This window comes from Fringilla coelebs (assembly GCF_963513975.1).
Source record: "Fringilla coelebs genome assembly, chromosome: 11".
Lineage (NCBI taxonomy): Eukaryota > Metazoa > Chordata > Aves > Passeriformes > Fringillidae > Fringilla > Fringilla coelebs.
The window spans coordinates 23,525,044-23,546,202 of NC_140037.1; positions in this window are offsets into that span (position 1 = coordinate 23,525,044).

Sequence of the window (21,159 nt, forward strand, 5' to 3'; positions counted from 1 at the left end):
CTGTGCCCGTGCCTTACCTCCCGTCTCCGCGCGCGCCGTCCGCAGGGTCCCGAGGGCTCTGTTCAGGGCCAGGGGAAGGTGTCACCGGGAGAACCCCGGCGGGTCGCTGCTCGGAAGCCTCCCAACACGCCGCTCCCCTCCCCGGGGTTACAGCGGGGCCGGTGCCGGCGCGGCCGTCGGCAGACCGCCCCGCAGCCCGCCGGTGGGCAGCAGTCAGGCGGCGAAGGGAGGGGGGGCAGCGGGGCGGGGGTCCGGTACACCTGCCGCGGCACTGGTGCCATTGGGTGGTTGGCATCGAGAACCGACACCTGGGAGGTGCCGTGCCCCGCGGGCCCGTCCCGCTGGCCCTGCCCGGTCCTGCCCCGCCCCGCCCGGCCCGGCCCAGCCCGGCTCGGCCCGGCCCAGCCCGGCTCAGCCCGGCCGCGCCGTCGGGCCTCGCCGCGCCTTCCCAGGCACAAGGGCGCCATCTCGCGGCCGCGCGGGGGGCGGCATCGAGCCACCGGGACGCCGAGAGAACGGGACCCCGGGACATCGCGACCCGGCACCCCGGGACACCCGGCCTGGGCGGGGCTCCTCGGGCGGCACGGGCCCCTCCCGGCTGGGAGGGCCTGTAGAGGGTGACCGGGATACACCGGGATACCGCCTGCCGCCAGGGACAGCATCCATCCACGGTCACCGTGCCTGGGACCTCATCCGTTCAGAGATACCGTCCCCGTGATACCATCCCGCGTGACATCTGTCCGGGGACACCCACCACCTCTCCGGCGACACCTGTCCCGGACAGCATCCGCCCTTTGACTCCATCTCCCGGGACAGCATCCCTCCACAGACACGACCCCGCCCAGGGAGGGACGCAGCAATAAGGGGCAGCCGAGGGGAGTCCGCTCCTCCCGCAGGACACCGGAGGGACGCAGGGCCCCTCCATTTCCGCTGCCGTGTCCTGGAGCAGAGGGACAAAAGCCGGCAGAGGAAAAAACCTTTGCCGGGTCTTCCTTGCTTGTCCGGAAAGCAGCAGCGTAGGTCACTGTGACCCACGGGGGAGTGGCAGTGGGACACGGAGTGGTGGCAGGTGGGGACGGCACGAGGGAGCAAGGCCCTGTCTAAGTCTTCCATGAAAAAATTAATTCTGATGACTTGAACTGTGCCATGTGGAGTGAAAACCTGGCTGAGGGATCATAAACAAAGGGTAATTAGAAGCAGGGGGAGGTGTTTATGGGGTACTGCAGGGATCTAGGTTAGGGCTGCTCTCATTTAATACCCTCATTAATGACCTGGAAAGAGGGAGTAAACTGCACATTAATGAATTTGGCAGATGATGCTATACTGGGAGGTGCTGTGAGCTCCAGCAAGCATAGAAAATTAACACAAAAAGGGCCTAGTGAGATTAGAAATATGGGCAGGAAGCAGCGAAAGGAGCTGTGCCGTGGACAGATGTGAGCGAGCGCGGCTGGGACGCAAAGGCGAGTCGGAGCGACAGCAGGACAGGCAGCGAGGGCTGAGCCGAGCCAAGCCAAGCCAAGCCAAGCCACGATCCAGAGCGACGCCCCAGAGAAAAGCCTGGGGCCAGGGGTCAGCAGCGGGGGACGCAGGAGCTGCTGTGCATGAGGGCGGCAGGGACGGGTCGGCCCCCGGCGGTTCGGGTCCCGCACGTCCGAGGGCGGCGGAGGCGCTGCGGGGCTCAGGTGCGGCTGCAGCCCGAGCGCGGCTCCCTCGGCGCAGACGTGTTGGCGGCAGTTCAGAGGGAAGCCACACAAATGATCAAAGGCACGGAGAGACTGATTTCTGAAAGAAGATTAAAAGGCTTAAATATATATATTGCTTGGTTAAGAGCTGTCCGTGGGGAGACAAACTAAGAGCCTTACAGATCTGGTTGGAGTAAATAGAGAGGGAGGGAAGGAATTATTTAATAGAGTACAAGGGGCATCACCAGAAGGGATGACAGGAAATGAAGAAATGGAGCATTTAGGTTGAATGTCACAGGGGAAAAAATCCCCTCTGCTGACAGCGAAAATTATGAGACTGCGACGTGGTTCCCTGGAGGGAGAAAGTTCTGTGGCTTCAGATATTTAAAACCAGACAGGATCAGTCTGAATATAAAGGCGCCTGGGATCAGCTACTGGCAGGGGCTAGGCAAAGGCGCAAGAGCTGGGCAGGGATGCATCTCATTTCCCAGTTCTTTTCCCACTGAACTATTTCATTATAGATCACACCTATATAATACCTGCTTTTCTTTACTGCATATAAGTATTTCTGCTGCTGTAAAGGAAATCATGGACAATGGATCCTGTGCCAGTCACCTCATAGCCAGGCAGGGCTGAAAAGGCCCTGAGATCAGAGGAACTTCACCTCTGTGTGGGTACAAAGGGGGATTAGAAGTGGGTCAATAACTGATAGGAGGGTGCTGAGTGTAGAACCTGAACAGTGTGACGTGCCCTGGGGCACAGGGTCTCCAGGTTTGCCTCCTGTAGAACATCTCATCTCTCAGTGCTTTTCTGCAGGATGCTCTCCAGCTGACCAAGGAGAAGCCAGGCCACAGCTGGCCAGCACCCAGCACCTGTGGCCTTGGCCAACACTGCACCTGTTCACCTGCAGCTCCTGCTCGGTTTGTCAGAGGCTGTGACGGGATCCCTTTGGAACAAAACAAGCATCGATTGCAGCCCCACCTCTTCCCCATCTCCTGCCTCACTGGAGGTCTGTGCGTGCTGTCAGCAGAATGGATTAATAGTCCTATTATCAGTTCAGATGGATAGCCAGGGTGAGGAGAAAACATCGCGTCCCAGGGAACTCAAGCAGGCACATTAATAAAGATGCCACACGTTGGCTCTGAAATCTAAAAGCTTCGCTCCACTCCTTGCAACACAATTAGCTCATCCAAAGCGCAGCACTCCTGTTGCAGTGCCCCTGGTGATGCCCTCAGCATCGCTGCCTGCTGGCCTGCCTGGGAGGGAGAGGGCTGGTGACATGATGGTGCCCGTGTTCCCCTGGGCCAAACCCCCTGCAGCAGCTGGCCCTGCAAGCCCATTTTGTAGCAGCACCTCCTGCTGCTGCTGGGGAGCTGCATCGTCCCCCTTGGAGCCCAGAAGGAAGCTGAGGAGAGGATGGCACCAGACCTGTCTCTCCCCCACCTCATTGCTGGGGCTGGGCAGCACAGAACAGAGACCCTGATCTGCCCATGCTGTAGAATAAGGAAAGCTTTGAATTATAAGCAAGTGGTGCAGCTTGCAGCCCTTTGTTTGAGCCCTAATGTGATGACTCCTCTCCAGCCCTCATCGCTATCACAAAGTAAATCTCAGCATCTGAAAGATGTATATTTGAAACTATGCTATTGGGGGTTTTATTAAGCATTCCTTGTGCAGGGATGGTGGAAAAGGACAAGCAGGGATCAGCCTTGCTCACAGATATCTGCTCCCTGACCAGCTCCCGCTCCCATCCCAGTCTCTGCGGGGCTGGGGGACTGCAGAGCAGGGTGGGCTGGGGGATTCAGTGCCTGCCCTGCATCCCTCCTAGCCCAGGCTCCCTCAGGTCCCTGCACCAAGCCCCCTCATCCTCTGCTGGAGCCAGGGAGAGCAAAGCCACACCCCAGCACCCCAGCTCTCTGCAGATAAACATGGGGAAAACACGCACAAAATAGTTTGAAAATTTGAAATCTGTTTTAAACATCAAAGAGGAACTTTATCTTTTTAATTTTTCAGAACCTTTCTTTTAGTTTCTCAGTTCTGAAGTGTTGTTTTTCCCCTTTCCAGCACCTTTTCTTTTAGCTACTAGGTGAAGTAAAATAAATGATGTAGGTTTATTTTTTCCTTTCTTTGCTTATCCAGTTCTGCACAACTTGAAAGCTTTTCAAAGTATCGGGTGTCAGGAGTTACGGTTTAGGTTTGTGGTTTTTCTTCCCCTTGAAATGTTTCTAATATCACAGTGAAGTAGAAAAAGAAAAAACCTGTGGCATAGAAAAAGGAAGTGAAGAAATAGAAAACCTCAGAGCAAAATCCCCAGACCATTCAGCCATGAAACATCTACTGTGTGATGAGAAAGAGAAGCTCTAAACGGAGAAAAATACAAGTTTTATATGTAGGGGGGTGTTCAGAAAATGAGACAAAGTGTTCAGCTTAGACTTAAAGACTTTTTTTCTTTTAATCTCATGGGAATTCAGTGCCCATTCTCAAGAGGGTTTGGAGTAAGAAGATCCTGGCCAGCTCTGCCCATCAGCCCTCTTAGTGCCAAACCTTATTGAGCATCTGCAGGACTTGCAGACATCTGTCTGTGTAACTCTGTTAGCAGTTTGCACATAATGCAGATAAGAAACCACTGCTGTAAATTATTGAGTCTTTAGACTATAAAAAACTGTCTTTCTAAGCTGAAATCTAACTTTATTTGTACTCCTGCAATTCCACCCAAGTCAGCAGGGTTTCCTGGCTGTTAGCAAGGGCAGAGTCTGGCACACTCCTTGCACTGAAGAGGTTAAAGTGCCAAAGAGAGGACAACATCACTCTGAGGAATTCGATAAACTCCTATCACTCAATAGTTTAATTCACTTTTACTGATGCAGCATCTTTTATCGAAGATTACATAATGCTGAATAATCATGAAGCACATAATGCAGAGCCAGACAGGCAGCCATAATCAGATTTAAAGCCTATATTATAAAAGTGACAGGTGCAGGGCTAATTCTCTGCTCCAACACTGGTGTCAGTCCAGAGGAAGTCCGCTGGACCCACTCCCAATTTACACAGCCTGCCTGGCAGCACAGCGTGGGGAAAGGGGAGAAATAATCGTGGGGAAAGGAGAGAAATAATCACCTGGTGCTTTCTGAAGGTGCCTGAGGAGCCAGGCAGGCACATCCTGTGTGAGCAGAAGCAGCACAGGGCACAGTGAGGAGCTGGGAGGCAGCTGCCTCTCACCAGCCTGCGCGGGGCAAGAGCAAGGCAAGGGCAGCCAGCATCACAGAACGGTGTGGGTTGGAAGGGACCTGAAGGATCTTCCAGTTCCAAACCTCCCCACAGCCAGGGACACCTTCCACCATCCCAGGCTGCTCCAAGCCATGTCCAATCTGTCCTTGAACACTCACAGAGATGGGGTATCCATGGCTTCTCCGGGCACTCTGTGCCAGGGCCTCCCCGCTCTCACAGGGAAGAATTTCTTTCTAATATCTAACCTAAATCTATCCTCTGTCAGTGTGAAGCCTTTTCCCCTTGCTCTGTCATTCCATGCCCTTGTTCAAATACCTCTCCAGCTCTCCTGCAGCCCCTTCAGGTACTGCAAGGGGCTCTAAGGTCTCCCTGGACCTGAGACACAAAGCAAAAACTGCTGCATGATTCAGGGGGCTGCAGTAAGTGATACAGCCTTTTCCCCCACCTCACTGGGCTGTGTCCCGCTGGCTGCTGCAGGATCACACAAAAAACTGCAGCTTGCTTGATTCAGTCCCATATCCTGCAAGAAAAGATGACCTGAAGGTCTGAAGGGGGCTGCTGATCACCCCCTGAGTGGCTCCCCACAGTGCAGTAGCTCACCTGCACCTGGCAGCCTGTGGGGAGACACACATTCCAGCCGTGCTGGCTAAATATTTCCCATGCAATCAATTCCAGGGTATAAAACCATCAAACAGGATAACCTTGTGATCAAATGGCCAACAGAGAGAAGTGCTTAATATTCCCCACTCCAGGTAATGAGCCATATTTCCAGCTCAGGCCCCAAACACACATCACCGTGAGCTAACTGCCCTGCACTCGCCTGCACAACAAGTTAAGCAAAGATTAAAAAAGCGAGGAGGAGAGAGGAGGGGGGGCAGAAAACGGAGCTCAGGGAGGTTGGGATGTGTGCCGTTGGCATGTGCAGGAGGCGAGCCAGGAGCAGCCCCCGGGGCAGGAGCAGCCCCGCACAGCACACGGGCTCGGCCACCTGCCTGCGGGCCAGACCCGCTGCCGGCCCCGCAGGTGAGCGACAGACGGCCCCGGGCTCCGCAGGGCGGCCGTGCCACGGATGAATTAAGAGGCAGCCAAACCTCTCTCTGCAGGAGATCCGCCTGCTGGTGAAGGTTATCCCAGGTGATGGGACAATCTCCGCTCTTTCTGCCCTGCTTACAAACAGCACATCTTAATTCAGGCTCCGGGTCCCCGCATGGACAAACAGATTGTGAAGGTCGGGGAATAAAGACACCTGGGGAAAGACAGTGATTTAGTGGAACAGAGCAGTGCAGTGTCTCGAGTCTGAACGGCTCCACAGATAACACAGAGAGCTCAGCCAACTCCGCACAGCCGCTCCAGCAACACCCAGCCCATCTTTCAAAACACTCATGAACAGAGCTAAATCACTTGTTCTGCATTTCTCCTTCTGCTTTTCTCCCCCTTTATTCCTGCGTGCTACTTAGTCTGCTGCTGACCCCATGCAAGGGGTCAGAGACGCTGCAATTCTTCCAGCACAAACTAGATAGCTGGCACTGGCAGAACTGACAGCTCCCAAACATTCATCTGCCTTTACCCCTGAGCCACAAGGCTGCTTCCCAGCTCACCAACAGGCAGGATACATGTCTGGGAGGTGCAGCCTCTTGCTGCAGCACTGAGCGTCAGCTGGGGGCTTTCAGCAGCATTCCTCAGCTGGTGCAATTTGTCCTGGCTCCAGAGCTGCCGACGGAGAACCAGCACCAGCTGAGAAGCAGCTACAGGGCTGAGAGCAGGCTCCAGCTCCATCCCACCCAGGTGCCCACATCAGGGAATCTGGCTCTGGTTCCTCCCTGGTTTTGACTTTGGCACTTCAATGCTGCCTGCCCGCATCCCACGCCCAGCAACTGGCAGCGCAGGCACCAGTCCCGGTGCACTTCCCTCCTCCCTGGCATCCCCTGCCACTTCTGCAACTGCAGACACAGGCAAACTGCAGAATGCACCCATCAAAGCCCCAGCTCTCCCCCAGCCTTGCCACGTGGGTCATTTTCACCTGTCAAACTGAGATTGCCAGGTTGTGGCTCCCCACCTGCACTGTCTGCAGCGAGCCTGATGTTCCTGCACCGCAGCACAGCCGGGTGAGCAGTGGTGTTTGAGCTGAGGATGTCAGGGAAAGGGATTGCTCACATAACATTACCTGGGAGAGGAGGCAGAAAAAGCTAGAAAAATGCCTAACAATTGCTGTAATTATGTCCCTCTTGAAATGGCTACACGATGTCAGACAAGGGCTGGCATATCTTATCACAACTGAACCTGGGTGAATGCTGTTCCAAACCAGTGATTAATAGTCTGCAAGGATTTGTTTTGGCATGGTGGAAAAAATGAATACAGTGTCTCAAAAAGATGCCAGATGGATGGCCTGGAGCAGAGCCCCCCCAGCCTGCCACCAGCATGCTGCAGAGCAAGGGCTTGCTCCTTATTTGTGGGGTAACAGCATCCTGGCAGGGACCAGCTCCTGCTGCTGTCCCAGCACTCCTCGAGCTGTTCCCAGTGCCTGGCAGAGCAGGTGGAATGCTGCATACAAGGGGCAGCGTGCAGGCAGGGAGCTGGCTCTACCCTGCTGCAGCACAGGCATGTGGAGGCAGCCGTGTCACCATCCCTGCAGCAGCTCCACAACAAGTTCCTGGGCCTCCTTTCCACCAGGAGTACCATGACCAAGCCTTTCTCCTGCAGCCCAGGCTGCTCCTCCTCCCCTTCCCCAGCAGGCAGCACTCATTTGCCCTGGGATGATGAGACATCCCCATGTGGGCACCCAGAGCAGCAGCAAAAGCACAAAGCACTGTCCCTCGAGAGGTGACCCAGCTGCCCTGGAGCAGGGGCACAGGGTACCCAGCCTGGGGAGGATCTGCCCTCTCCCCAGAACCCTGAGACAAGGTGCCACCACTGCCAGCACGGACCCTGTCCTTCAGAGAAGGACATGCTAGGGAGGTGGCAGCAGAACCCATCCAGCATCACTCATCCCTTTGGAAAGGGAGAGGCAGATCTTGGCTCTCTGTGCCATCAGGTACCAATCTCTCAGTGTGTGCTGATGCCAACATATCCGGATTGTGAGGCTCAGGATAAAAGTGAGCCCAGCTGGGCCACAAGATATATTGTTTGGATCAGGCTGAGAATCACTTATGCAGTGTTTTATTAACCATAATGGATAGCTGTGCCTGGTAAAATGAGTAATAATCTTGTTTAAGGGCTCGCTCCTGAATCACACAGTGTTGTTGCCAATGCTACAAACTTTCCTCGCTGCTCTGCAGGCCAAATTCTGTCCTGGAGCAAGCAATACCCTGGACAGAAGACCACAAATCAGACAGAAACAGCTTTCTGCTATTTTTCATAAGAAATAGAGATAATATGACATGTAGCATCTTCCATCTCCCAGTCCCTCTGATTTTCACACTTTGTCTCATCACAGTCCATCAGCAGTGCTATCTTACCCAGCACTTACCCAGCCTGCTGCTCCACATCCAGCTTGGTGTTTCCCTGGGACAGAGCCCTGCCTGGGGTAAATGGTTAGCGGCTAATGGAAGGAAATAGAGGAAAAGATAATTTACATCAGCTAAGCATTCTGTGTGCTGTTATTTTGTGATCATCTATCATTTTGATCTATTAACGGTAAAAGGCGCATCTGTTCCCTGGGTTCATCTTGTTTACAGGTGATGTAAACAAGACCCAGAGAGTGGTGTGCTGTTTGAGGGAGATTTTGTATTTCAGCAGACACGAGTCACCTCTGAAAGCAAGGGTGGCACACGGGGAGGGACAGCACCCACCTGATGGAGGAGCTGCCTTAGAGCAAGACCTGCTCCAATGTGGGACACCCTCAGGAGTGCCACATGGAGCCAGGCAGCCAGGAGACATGACAGCCATCAGCCCAGCTCTGGGGAAGGAGCAGCAGGAGGGACAGACACCCAGGCACTGGGCAGAGCTGGGACCAGAGACCCAGGCCTGGCACCAAAGGCGAACACTGCAGCATCCCACAGAAGGCTGTTGCCTGTAGCTCCCCCTCTACACCCTCCTGACACTCCTGTTCCCCAGACAGATAGTGATGAGACAAAGTCAAACGGTTTTAAACTGAGGGGAAAGATTTAGATCAGATGTAAGGAGGAATTTCTTTACTCAGAGGCTGGGGAGGCCCTGGCACAGGCTGCCCAGAGGAGCTGTGGCCTCCCCACCCCTGGAAGCATCCAAGACCTGGATGGAAGCGGCTGTGGGCAGCATGGTGCAGGGGAGGGTGTCGCTGCCCCTGGCACGGTGTTGGATGACAGGAGCTCTAAGGTCCTTTCCAACCTTTCGAGCCTTTCTGTGATTCCCTGGCTCTCCACAGCTGCCAGGACCCTCCTGGGGCTGAGCCATGGCTGTCTCCCAGGGCACCGAGCTCTCCTGCAGGCGAGGAACAAAGAACCATTAAAGTTCAGAGGGAAAAGCAGCAATTACAGCCGAGAGCCTGCGTCAGAGCCCCGAGTTAAACGTGGAAACACCCTTCATGGCAGGGCTAACCGTACCCCTACCTGCCGTCATCAGTCACTTTAATTAGCCGGCTAATCAGCTGTCGGCGCTGTGGAGCCAGGGATGGCCCTGGGTGACAGCTGAGCGTCCCGGAGGAGGCAGCCACCAGCCGGAGACCCCCGCAGCCCCTCGCAGGGCGCCCCAAGCCGGGGCTCAGCTCAGCTCGGAGGGTGCCGGCGGGGCTCAGCTGTCCGTCCCCGTCTGTCTGTCCATCGGGGAAGGCCTGAGCAGCCAGCCCGTGACCAGGATCAGATTTCCAGCTGAAGAATGAAGAGGCAGCTGGCTGAAATGCCGCCTGCCCTTGCGAGCAGAGGCGTCCCGGCTGTGCCCGCACAGCCCGGAGAGCGCTGCTCAGCCCCGGGGGACAGCAAAGCGCACAAACCCTCCCTGGGTCTTTCGCACAAGTGCCAGGCGGACCATCCTCTTTAATGCGAGCTGGTTGCCCACCCCTCCGGGAGCCTCCTTTAAGCTGTGTTCTCCCAAGCCCAGCACCGTATCTCCCCTTTCCTGGCGGTGGCCGAGGCCAGCAGCACAGGCACTGTCCCCTGCCGTGCTGCCCGAGGGGATGTTCCTGCTCACCCCAGGGGTGGAACAGTCTCCCTGGGATTGTCAATAAGACCCCTATCTCCAGAAATCACAGCCACCAGCAGCAGCTCTGCCCAGCGGGCTCTGGCTGCTCCTGTCATTCCAGCGCTGAGAATTTCATGGCTTTGGGCTCTGCAGAACCTGAGCTGGAATGGACAGAGCTGGTTTAGGTATTCAGCAAATTTGCAGCAAACAGCTTATTGGAAACATTTAGCCCTCTTCCTGTTCATTAACGAAGTTCAAACATACTTTGATTTTCTTCATATTTGCTCATTATTGGAAATTGCAGAGGGATGCTTTAATGGGGACGCTCCGGAGGGGGACAGGCTGCCCGTTGTTCCAGGGCAGGCAGCAGCCACAGCACGTCCCTGCTGAGCCCCGACACGCTCTGCAGGACGGAAACCTGGCAGGGATTCAGGCTCCTTCCACCGCCCCCAGCCCTCCTCTTCCGCAGGCTCTGCCGCGAGCAGACTTTGCTCCAGACGCAGCAGCGCTCGCTGAGAGCAATTTGAAAGGGTTTGCAAACAGCAGCACGGTTCTTATTGAAACAAATATCCACCAGCCTGCGTCACCATCCGAGAGCAGCAGCTCTGGGAACCATCACGTCCCCCCAGCTGGCTTGGACGCGGTGCCGCAGCAGCAGCCTTGGAGCATCTTGGCCACAGGCAGCCTCCTGCCAGCCCTGCCGTGCCACAGGGCAACAGGGGACACCCCATCACCAAAACATTCCCTGTGGTGGAAGCGCCCGAGCCCGGGGAGAAGGTCAAGCGCACATTCTCCACCCCCACAATAATTCCTGCATGGATAACAAAGCTTCATGAGGATGAGGCTCCCACATGGGCAAGGAAAGGCAGAACAGGGCCGTGAGATACCTCCTTCCCCTGCTGCTTCAGCCCCTCTTACCTGGGCCAGGAGGTCTGGGTCACCCTGGCTGGGGTAACCAGAAGAGAGAGCTGTGGTAAGACACAAACCCCTGGTCTATGCTGTTACACCCAGAAGTGTTGTGGCCACTGCCACATCTCCCAGACTGCAGAAGGTCTCACCAGACTCAGCAGAGCTGCCTGCCCCAGCTGTGGGACCAGGAGCCACCTCAGGGGCTTTCCAAACAAGGAGCCCACACCGACCAGCCAAAGGGTTTTGTGGGAATGCTCCCAAACACCCCCAAACCTCCTGCAGGCCGAATATTCCAGACCTGCTGTGACATCCGGGTTACTTCACATACTGTATTGCACAATCCCAGTTTATTTTGGGAATTACTTGGTGATGGATAGCTGGATGTAAGGAAAGGCCATTATACGCTATAAAAAGCTGCACAGTCTTCCTGACTGCTCTGTGACAAACCATCTGCTTCTCCTGCACCTCCCTTTGTTTATCCTGCTCAGCTCAGCTGAAATTAAAATTGACAAAAGCAATTTCTCCCGATCAAGTTAGGAAGATAAGGAGAGCGGCTGCTCTCGCAGTGCCATAGAAACCTGGGCCGCTCCAGCCCTTCCTCCTCCTCCCTGTGCAGCAGCTCAGCCTCCGAGGGAAGTGCCCAGCTGCAGGGGGAAGATCCCCCCGCTCCTGCCAAAGGAGAAACACAGATGGATTTAGCCACGGGAGATCAGTCTCACAAAGGCAGCGCTGAGAAGGAGTTTTGTTTTAGTCCTGTTCCCATCCCCTCCCCTTGGATTCAGGCGTACAAAGTGGCCCCTTTGATTAGAAAAGCACATTTGGATGAATTTGGAATTATTTCCCCATCGAGGGAAAGGAAGGGGAGAGGCAACATATTTTCTTGGAGAATGTTTCTGGGGCATTTGAGAACCTTCTAGGTTATATTTGCCCTGCTAAAGCACTTTTCAGATCAAAGCACTGAAAAATATGGGTCCAGGCTGCAGACACAGCTGTAGCTCAGCTCTGGCACCAGGCCCCCAGGACTCAGCGGCACAATCTCTGACAACACACCTGGCAGGGGGGTTCAAAACTGTAGGATGGAAAAGAGCCCCTCATCACCTTCGGGCACCTCTCCTCAAAGGGCTGGGGTTCAGCATTCCCCTTTCAGCCCAGCAGGGTCATCACCTGGAACCTATTTGCATCCCACAGTGCTGCTCTGCTCAGGCAGAAGCCGGGAGCCCGAGGCAGGGAGTGCAGCTCCTAAAGGATGAGGGACCTTCATATTTCTACATCCAATTTCTTTAGACATGTTAATAGCACGAGGCCTTTTTTCTCTGAGATGCAGGAGCAGCTGCTCAAGTCTCCACTGAATTAAGCTAAGGGCAAGTTTTACATTTTGAAGAGAGATTTTTTTTTTTTTTTGGGTCTGGTATTTTTCTTTCAAACCTGAGAGCAAAGAAAGACATCACAAAAACATCAAGCTGCAAGACATGCCATTTTCCCTGTGCTGGTATAACTCAGGAATCACTGAACAAAACCACAGTCCATGTTCCTGACAAATTCCCCAGTGGGCTGAGTAAAGGCTGGAGAAATTCCACCCCAGAAGGTAATTACTTTTTTTTTTTTTCCTTCCTGAAGTTATTAGAGTTGCAGGAAGGCCTTGCAACAGAAGCACCTTGGATCACAGGAGCAGCAGCCCAGTGTGTGCTGGAGCTCACTGCATGGGCAGCAGGTACCAGCCTTGGCAGGGCAATGCAGCAAAGCTAGGGGACTGCCAGGTGTCACAACCCTTCTATTAACTAAATTTGCAGGTGGAAACCTCCAGGGCCAAAGAGCACTCTAGGCAGGACCAGGAGCCTCACTGACACCTTTTGCAGGCACCCACAGCCACGTGTCCCAGCAAAGGAAACCTGCCCCAGCTCAGGTGGAAGGGAGCAGGGGCGCCCTGGTTCCCAGCCAGCACTGGCCTCCTCCCTCTATTGCACTGCACTGAGCAGGGAGTGCTTGCACAGCTGCATCAGGCACCAGAGTCCTGCAGCCAGGGCTGCTGGCACTCACTGCCAGCACTTCATCAAGATTCATCATCTGCTTTGATTGCATTACACATCGAGGGGCAGATCATGCCGATAAACCCCTCTGCAGAGGCCACAGCAGAGCCACCAGCCAGCACAGCAATAGAGCCACTCTGGATTTGCATGGGATGCATTACCCTGGGCTCTGGATCTGCTCCTGGGCTTGCCCAGGATAAGCAAGATTAGATCTGGATCAATCCCAGCCTTAGTGGGGCTAAGCAAGATTAGACCACAATCAGCCTATGCATTGATCACGTAATTTGTCACTCCTGTGCCTGGGGAAAACATTCCCCCTGCAGAGGACAGAGGCTGCCCTGGCACAAGGGGGTGGCAGTGCCAGCCCCACTCCCCTTGCTGTGTTCATTAGATGTGTCACTCACTCAGCACTGCCATTGTTCTCTGTGACAACGTGCTTAAAATTCAGCACTGCGCTCTTCCCCACATTTAAATGGAAACAGGGATTTACTCTAGGACATATATTTTGCATTAAAACAGTGTTTTAAGAGTTGGAGTAAGGATTCACCTGGCTCCTCATCTATCTGCAGCTAATGAATCTCCACCAAGCAGCAGCCCTGGAGTGCTCAGGCCAGAGCCAGAGCGTGGCACAGGCAGAGGAGCAGCGTGAAGCCTGGGGAGAAGGCAGGCAGGTGCACAAAGAGAATGGGGAATGATCCACAGCACCACAGCCTGACAGCCTGTGCTGGCACCAGCCAGTGTCAGGTGACATTTTGTGCCCAGGAAAAGGACCTGACTTCATCCAGACCTTGCTAAGTTCCCTGGGATTTTGAAGGGTTTGATGATTATAATAACTCCTTGGGGTTTTTGCAGCTTTTTTTTTTGTTTGTTTGTTTTGTTTTTTTGCATCAGCTGCTTTTTATGCATCCCTGACTGTAGGAGTTAGAAGGATTCAAAGACTTTCAAACCTTCTGGCAGCTCTGGGGCCCACAGCAAGCAGGGAGGAGAGGGAAGAGCTCCCCTGGCCTCTGAAGTCTGCTTCTCCTCAGGGAGCAGTGGGAAGTTATTTCTGCAATATTGCAGCTGGCTCAACTGAGGAGGAGATGACACGAGATGAATGAAACAATCGTGCTCTGTGGGCTGAGCAGGGAGCAGGGCAGGATATTGCCCTGGCAATGCTCCTGGCAGCAAGCTGAGCAAGGCAGGGAAGCTACAGGCACAATCCTTCTGCCCCCACTAGAAAAAACTTCTTCTGTCTGCACCTTTCCTCTGCCTTGCCCGCTCCTGTGCAAGGGAGGGTCATTTCCAGGTGCAGAGACAAGTTACTCTGATCAGAGGCACTGAACCCAGCTTGATTTGTTCAGTGTGAAGAGTCCAGGGCCTGGCTTTTATGTACCCAAGCAAGCCCCTCCACAGGTCTCCCTGCCCCATTCTTTTGGAAGTGTTACCTGCTAAAGATGAGCATTTTTGTAAGTGTGGCAGGTGACACCAATAAATCACTGGGTCCCCCTGCTGCCAGGGAGGCCCTGATGGGCCACCTCCTTTGTGGCCCTCTCAGCCCCCTTCTGCCCCATTTTCCTTTTCCACAGCAGGGTTTTGCTTTGGGGAGTGCTGGGGTCCCTGGAGGGTTCAGCCACATCTGCAGACACCAGTTTCTGCAAACAACCCCTGTGCAGGTTTCTTTCCCCCTGCTTATCCCAGTAAATATGTTTCAGTTAATCCAATTTGCTCTTGCATTGAGTCACAGAGAGCACAGTGGCTGCCGACCAAATATTCAAAAAAGGCAGCTCCAGGCCCTTGCTGGTGCTTTGGGAGAGGAGGCTCCACGGGGGCATCACCCACAGAGGGCAAACAGCTCCCTTGGCCCTGAGACACAGCTGGGGAGCAGCAGTGACCAGCAGCCAGTAACACAGGGGCAAAGGACTAAATCACATTTGTTCAGCCTCCTCCACCGTGTTTCTCTGCATTATTTAAGAGAAAACATGTCCTGTTCTACTCTTTATTCTTTCCCTTTTGCACTCCATCCCTGCTGTGGGCGAGTGAATTAAATCAAACGCGCCAAGCCCAGGTTTCATGAGGCTCTCTGATCACACTCTGGGTCTAGTGTGGGTCTAGAAATGCATCCCAGTTCCTGCAGCAGGCAGGGCCAGCTCTGGGATCTGCCCGAGCCAAGTAAAGGTGGGGAGCTGCTCCTCCTGCTTGGCAGGGAGGGCAGTCTGACCCCCCGAGGGCACCCACCAGGGCAGGGGGCTGGAGCAGGCGCCAGCATCCCTATGGATAACCCACCCTGCAGGGCAAAATTGATTTTTTGGAATTAATCTATTTACAGAGTTGGAGTTGAGCTAGCTTTAGGTGCTGTTTAAGCTGCTTTCCCTGTGCCTCACGTTCAGCATTTGCATGGTGGGATTAAATCAGATGGGGGAGCAGAGGCAGAGGTGCAAGCCCCTCTGGATGCCTGCAATCTGCACTCCCAGAGCAGGGTCTGAACCTCCTGAGAGCCTCCAACCTGCGTGCCTAAAGCATCCCCCATCGGGGCAGCAGCAAAGGAGCCCCAAAAGCTTTAGGGTGCAGCACTGGAGGGCCAGACCCCACCAGCCTGAGGGGCTGCAGCCCAGCAGGACCCCCACACCCTCCAGCAGACATCCTCCATGCTTGGAAAAAAGCTTCACAAGGAGGATTTCTCCTCACTGTCATTAACCTGACATAATGTCTTTCCTGCTGGCAGCTTTCAGGCTCAGCAGGTTTGTTATAAAATTCATTATCAGATATTGCAATCACAGTCACCTTTATTGGGCTCTGCATTTACAATAATTAGGCCAATAAACACTGATTTATAAAAATGACAAACAGGAACTCCCAGTAAGCAAGAAAAATGTGCTTTCTTTAGCAAGCAGTTTCTCACAGGATGAAAAAAATTGTAGAAAGGTAGGAACCAATCATTGTAGGTGACAGCAAAGTAAAGCAGATTCTCCTGGGAATTTCCACATCCCAGCCAAGACATCACCAGGGTCCCTTCCCAAGGGCTGCAGAACCAGGGAGCAGGGGAGATGCTGGAGGTGCAACGGGAAGAGAGGATCACAGCAGGTGGCACAGGGAGGGAAAGAGCAAGGAGGAGGCAGCAGGAACCAGGAGAGAGAGTGGGAACAAAGCAACAGCAGAGAGAAAAATCCAACAGAAGGGAAGAACCTTGGCAGGGAGGGAGGGAAAAACAAAAGAACCTGCCAGGTATAGCAAGGGGAGAGCAGAGCAGTAGAAGAGAAAGAGCATGAGATGGAGCTTCAAGCCTCAATGTCAAGGAAAAAATGAGAGAGGGAGGTGTTATCAGAGAGAGGGCACTGCAGATGCTCTCTGCATTGGCAGCCTGCTCCAAAGGCACAGGGGCTGTCTCCGTGGGCTTTCTGAGGCACAGCCAGGCTGGGACAGCCAGCTGCCCCCAGAGCAGACCCTCGGGCAGACACAGCACACACACAGCAGAAGGGGCTGTGAGTGTGACCCCGAAGGCAAAGGCTCACTGAGCCAGGGACAGGGCAGAGCTGCAGCCAGCCTGGCTGCAGGGCAAGGAGCTCATGGGACACAGAATGGGGCCCAGCACCTTAGGGGGGCAAGGCAGCCCTCCTACAGACCCCAGCAGGGGTGCTAGGAGACCCTCACCCAGGGCCAGCGCCCCGGGGCTCTGGCACCTCCCCAGAGGGCGGCAGCTGAGTCGCCCAGGTTCCAACAGCCCCCCAGTCCCAGCAGGACACCAGCTCCTGGAACAGCCCTCAGCGTGTCCCTGTCCCACAGCCACGAGCACTGGGAGCCTCTGGCCTGACAGCAGTCCCCTGCAGCAGCCCCTGGGGCTGGGCAGGGACAGCCCCTGGCCCCACAGCCAGCCTGCCCCAGCACTGTGTGCCAGGGCACAGCAGCACCAATATGTTCATCGTGTCCCCTCTGCAGCCCATCTGCCACCACACATGGCCGGGGCAGAGAGAAAGCAGAGCAGGAGGAGGAGGAGGAGATCAGCTCCTGCCATCACTGCCCCGTGGGCACACAGCCCAGCCTGGGGCAGGTGCCCCACAGCAGCAGGGCTGGCGAGTGCCCACCTCACCGCCCTGCCCCACAGCTCCCTCCTCCCCTGCGTGCACCAGAACCTCCTCCCACCTCTCTCCCCTACCTTTTCTGTCTGTTTTCTTGGGCTGATGCTCAGCTCCCAGCACACGTTGCTACTGGGGGCCCTGCAGCCCCACTCTGCCAGCCAAGGGCACACCCCAAAGCCCCCCACAGCTGCCCCATCCCCTATATACCCTCCCAGGCAGCTGAGCAGCGTTGGCTCCAACCACCTTTGCTCATGAGGAACACCTGATGCCCCAGGAAGACGCGTGCCTGTCAGCACTGCCCCCCCATCTGGGCACCCCCAGGGCCCCCCAGCTGCCAGGGAACATCCAGAGGGGAGCCAGCATCAGCTGATGGACCCCAAAACTCATGGGGCTATGGAGCCTTCCAGCATTTTGTTCTGTTTGAGGCAGACGTGGGCAATCATGCTGACTTTGTTTCATTTTATTTATTTTATTGATTTTTAAAATAGCTGCTTTTTTCCAAAAGCGCCCTGGGGCTGTGAACAGCTTGATGTGCATGTGAGAGCTGGGAAAGAGGCAGAGCAGAGCTGGAGGTGCAGAAAACAGGTGAGGCTGCATGGAGACTCCACAGAGAAGAACCAGGCAAAGCCCATCTCCTGAGCCTCAGAATCTCACCAGGAACCTCGGTGCACCCAGGAGACCTGGGGAATTCACCCTCCCAGCACTGGACTGCAGCTGCCTGTGGTCTCAAAGGACCAGGGAAAATGTTGTTTGCATCATCACTGGGCCGTTAATGGTAAAAGCCATCAATGGGAGATTTAATGACAATCAAAGAAAAATTAACCGTGTTGAAATTCTCCAGTTTAATGGATCCTTTCTTGATTAGTAGCATGTGGGAGTAATCTCAACTCTTTCTTTACTTGCTTTAGAGTAAACAACATTAATGCATGTATCAGGTGACAGTATAATAAGGCAGGAGACATCGTGGTGCTGCACTGATTCAGTAGGAAATGGTCAATATGTTAACATTAAACCCTTTAGGTTTGCTAAGCAGTGATAAAATTCTGGTTATTCTCCTCACACCATCCCAGAGCTGTGCAGTCCCTTTTACCAAAGCTTTTCTTCTCCCTGTGGGTTTCCCCCTGCCAAGTTCTCCGTTGAGGTAAGAGACTGACCTGGCAGTTCCTCAGAGGGACTCTGGTGCCTCTCCACGTGCGGGCAAGTTTATCGCTGGTACCCAGAGCATCCCTGCATCCTGCACAGCACCCCCACACCTGCAGCCCCACACCTGCACCTCTGCAGGTGACCAGGCTGGCCTCACCTTCCTCCTTCCCCTCAGACACAGTCATCACCAAACTGCCTGCTGCTAATGAAGCAGCCTGGCAATTAACTGCAGCCAGCAGAGCGCTGGCATCGCTCCGAGCATCCGTGAGCAGGGAACCCAGGCACAGTCCTGTGGTTGTGAGGGGCAGATCCCTGCAGGGCATGGGGACACACCAACCCATCACCCCCAGATCTTCCTCTTCTTGCTCTCCTTTCCTGCACATCCCAGAGGAGCTGCAGACTATTCCTCAACAGCCCTCAAACTATTTTTAATAAAAGGCTTTTCGGTGTGGCACCAACACGCACGGAGCTTTCAATTACATTTTAGCTGTCCCAGTAGGAAGCAGCTCTTTATTGGGAAAAGTGACTGACGCTAGTGCGGGATTATGGGTTTGCTCTTTGCATTACAGGTATTCAAAGCCCGCTGAAAATAAAAACTGCTCAGCACACATTGCATAGCTGAGCTAAGCCTCGTGCATGGGGAAGCATTTCGGGAGAAGTTAAGTGTTTGAAGTAAAACTGCAGTCATCTGGTAGAACAGAGACATGAAATTGTTATTTATCAAGATGAAACTGGCATTTGGATAAAATTCTCCGGCGCTGTTAATAACTTCTGTTGACGAGGGAGCTGCGAGAGCAGCGCGAGGCAGCTGTCCCCGGAGCTCGCAGGAGTGGGATTTTTCATGGGCTGTGAGCAAGGCAAGCGTGTGCCTGCTGTAATAACTTTCTGGGCGCCTCCGTCACAACGGCCACCACGAATTTATCTTTTTCTGCTCTCTCCCAAAGCTTTGTCAGTTTTGAGTAATTTGCTGTGAGCAGCAGCTGCTGGAGTGCCACATGGCCACGTGCGCCTCCGACATGAACTCCAGCTCCCTGAGCAGTTTTATCATAATGATTAAGTTTCTTAACTTGAATCAAGGATGTCTCTGGAGTTCCCTACAACGATGTGAACTTAAGATAAACAATGAATGATGAATAGGCCAATTACTGAAGCCTCCCTTACTGAAACCTTTGGCTGAGGCTGGCTGATAAGAGGAGGCACACGTCCTCTCATCTGGCAAATGTTACTGAAAATTGGACAGTTTGTAGTGAAGACAGTCCTGGGTAATCAGGCGCTGGCTAATGAGCACCTTTCTTTTATGTGTGGTTTTTCCCTTTCTGTGTTTGCTGTCCATAATGCTGGAAGTGGAGAGGGAGCCGTCAGCCTGAGCCACATGCTGCAAATGCTGCACCACGGTACAAATCCCTGCCCTCAGCCCCCAAATGCATCCCAGCACAAGGCACAAAAGCAGCAGCAGACAGTCGAGGGCTGTCTGGTGGTCCTGCACACCTTCTGGGCTAAGGAAGCCTTTCCTGAGAGACCCACCCAAATGAGGGAAAAAGCCATTGCCAAAGCCTGCCAGGAGTCTGGTAACACCTCGTGGGTGTAGCTGCAAAGGGATACAGACAGCACAGCTGAGGATGGAGGCAAAAGCACCTTGGAGCCGGGCTGCAGCACTTCAGCCATGCAGCCGGCCCGTGTTCAGGACGTGCTTGGGGCTGAAGCACCAAAAAGAGCAAAGCAAGAGGCATTTTCCCTGCTGAGAGATGTCCCAGTTGCAGACAAGGGCTGCATGGAGGTGGGCACAGTGGGTCCCTGGGGGGCTGTGGCTCTCTGTTTCTTCTCTGGCCCCATGCAGGAGCAGGTGTCACCGCTGCCAGCAGTGAGAGCTGCCTGGCACCACGTGCCACAGTAAATGATATGATTTACTTACTACCTATGGAATTGCCCAATTAATTCACTATCCACATTAATATTATGGCTCATTTTTAACTTTACTGTCTCCATCGTTCCAATTTAGTGCTGCTCAGAGATGCTGCCACTGACCTTAATGGGCTTTTCATTATAACAAAGAGCACGATATTAATCACGAGGGGCTTTCAGCTGGAGGCTGCTGCCCAAACCCCACTGCTTTGAGGAGCTGCTTTTTAGTGGTTTGGGGACCTATTTTATTTCTGCCAGGCTGCTCACCCCCGCTCACAGCGTGTACAATCCTTTGTGCTGTCCAGGAGGAATTTCTTGGTGTAACATTTCCAGGCACAGAGATTTTATGCGGCAGTCAAGCTACGCTGAAGATATGATAGATTTTTCTGGGCAAATTGGAACACAGAGTAGAAAACTGAAAGGATGCACCAGTCATAGCCAATGAGCCTCTTATTGTCCTGAATAAAAATCAAATGCCTTTTAATCATTTCAAATGTTCTTCTGGGTATCAATTAGTCACACATTAATATCAGTATTGCTTCTCTTCCTCAGTTCACATCAGATTAAATTCTCCCCTGTCATATACACTCGCTCTCATTAGCTTCATGGAAAATTAGTAATTGTTCCCTCTCCATTGGCATTGATGGGAGATTTTCATCAGAACTGCTTTCTATACAGAGAACCTACTTGTCGTCTTAAGGACACTAGGAGGTTTTCCCCCAAAATTATTGTCTTTTCATAAAAATAGGTTGGTTTTTTTCCCCTCCGAAACCCTGAAGTCTGAGCTAGAGCATTAAGGAATGGGGGTAAAAAACCCAACATTTTCATGAGTGTCATCCTGCAGTTTCTGCCCCTCTCTGCATCCCAACCATCTGTCTCCTTGTCAGGATCCAGTGGCTGGAGCACAGCCACAGGTGCAGAGGGGGGACACCAGGGGTTGCACAGGGGTTTGCTGCTCTCAAACCCCCAGTGCACGGCTGGCTATTCATAAAGCTCTCTGTGCAGAGCAGCAGTATGGAGGGCTCTGACCCTGCTCCCTGCCCTCCGTGGGGCCAGCCCCCTCTGTGCTGAGCTGGCCCTGGGGCTGGGTGTGCAGCTGTGCCCGTGGGTGTGCAGGCAGTG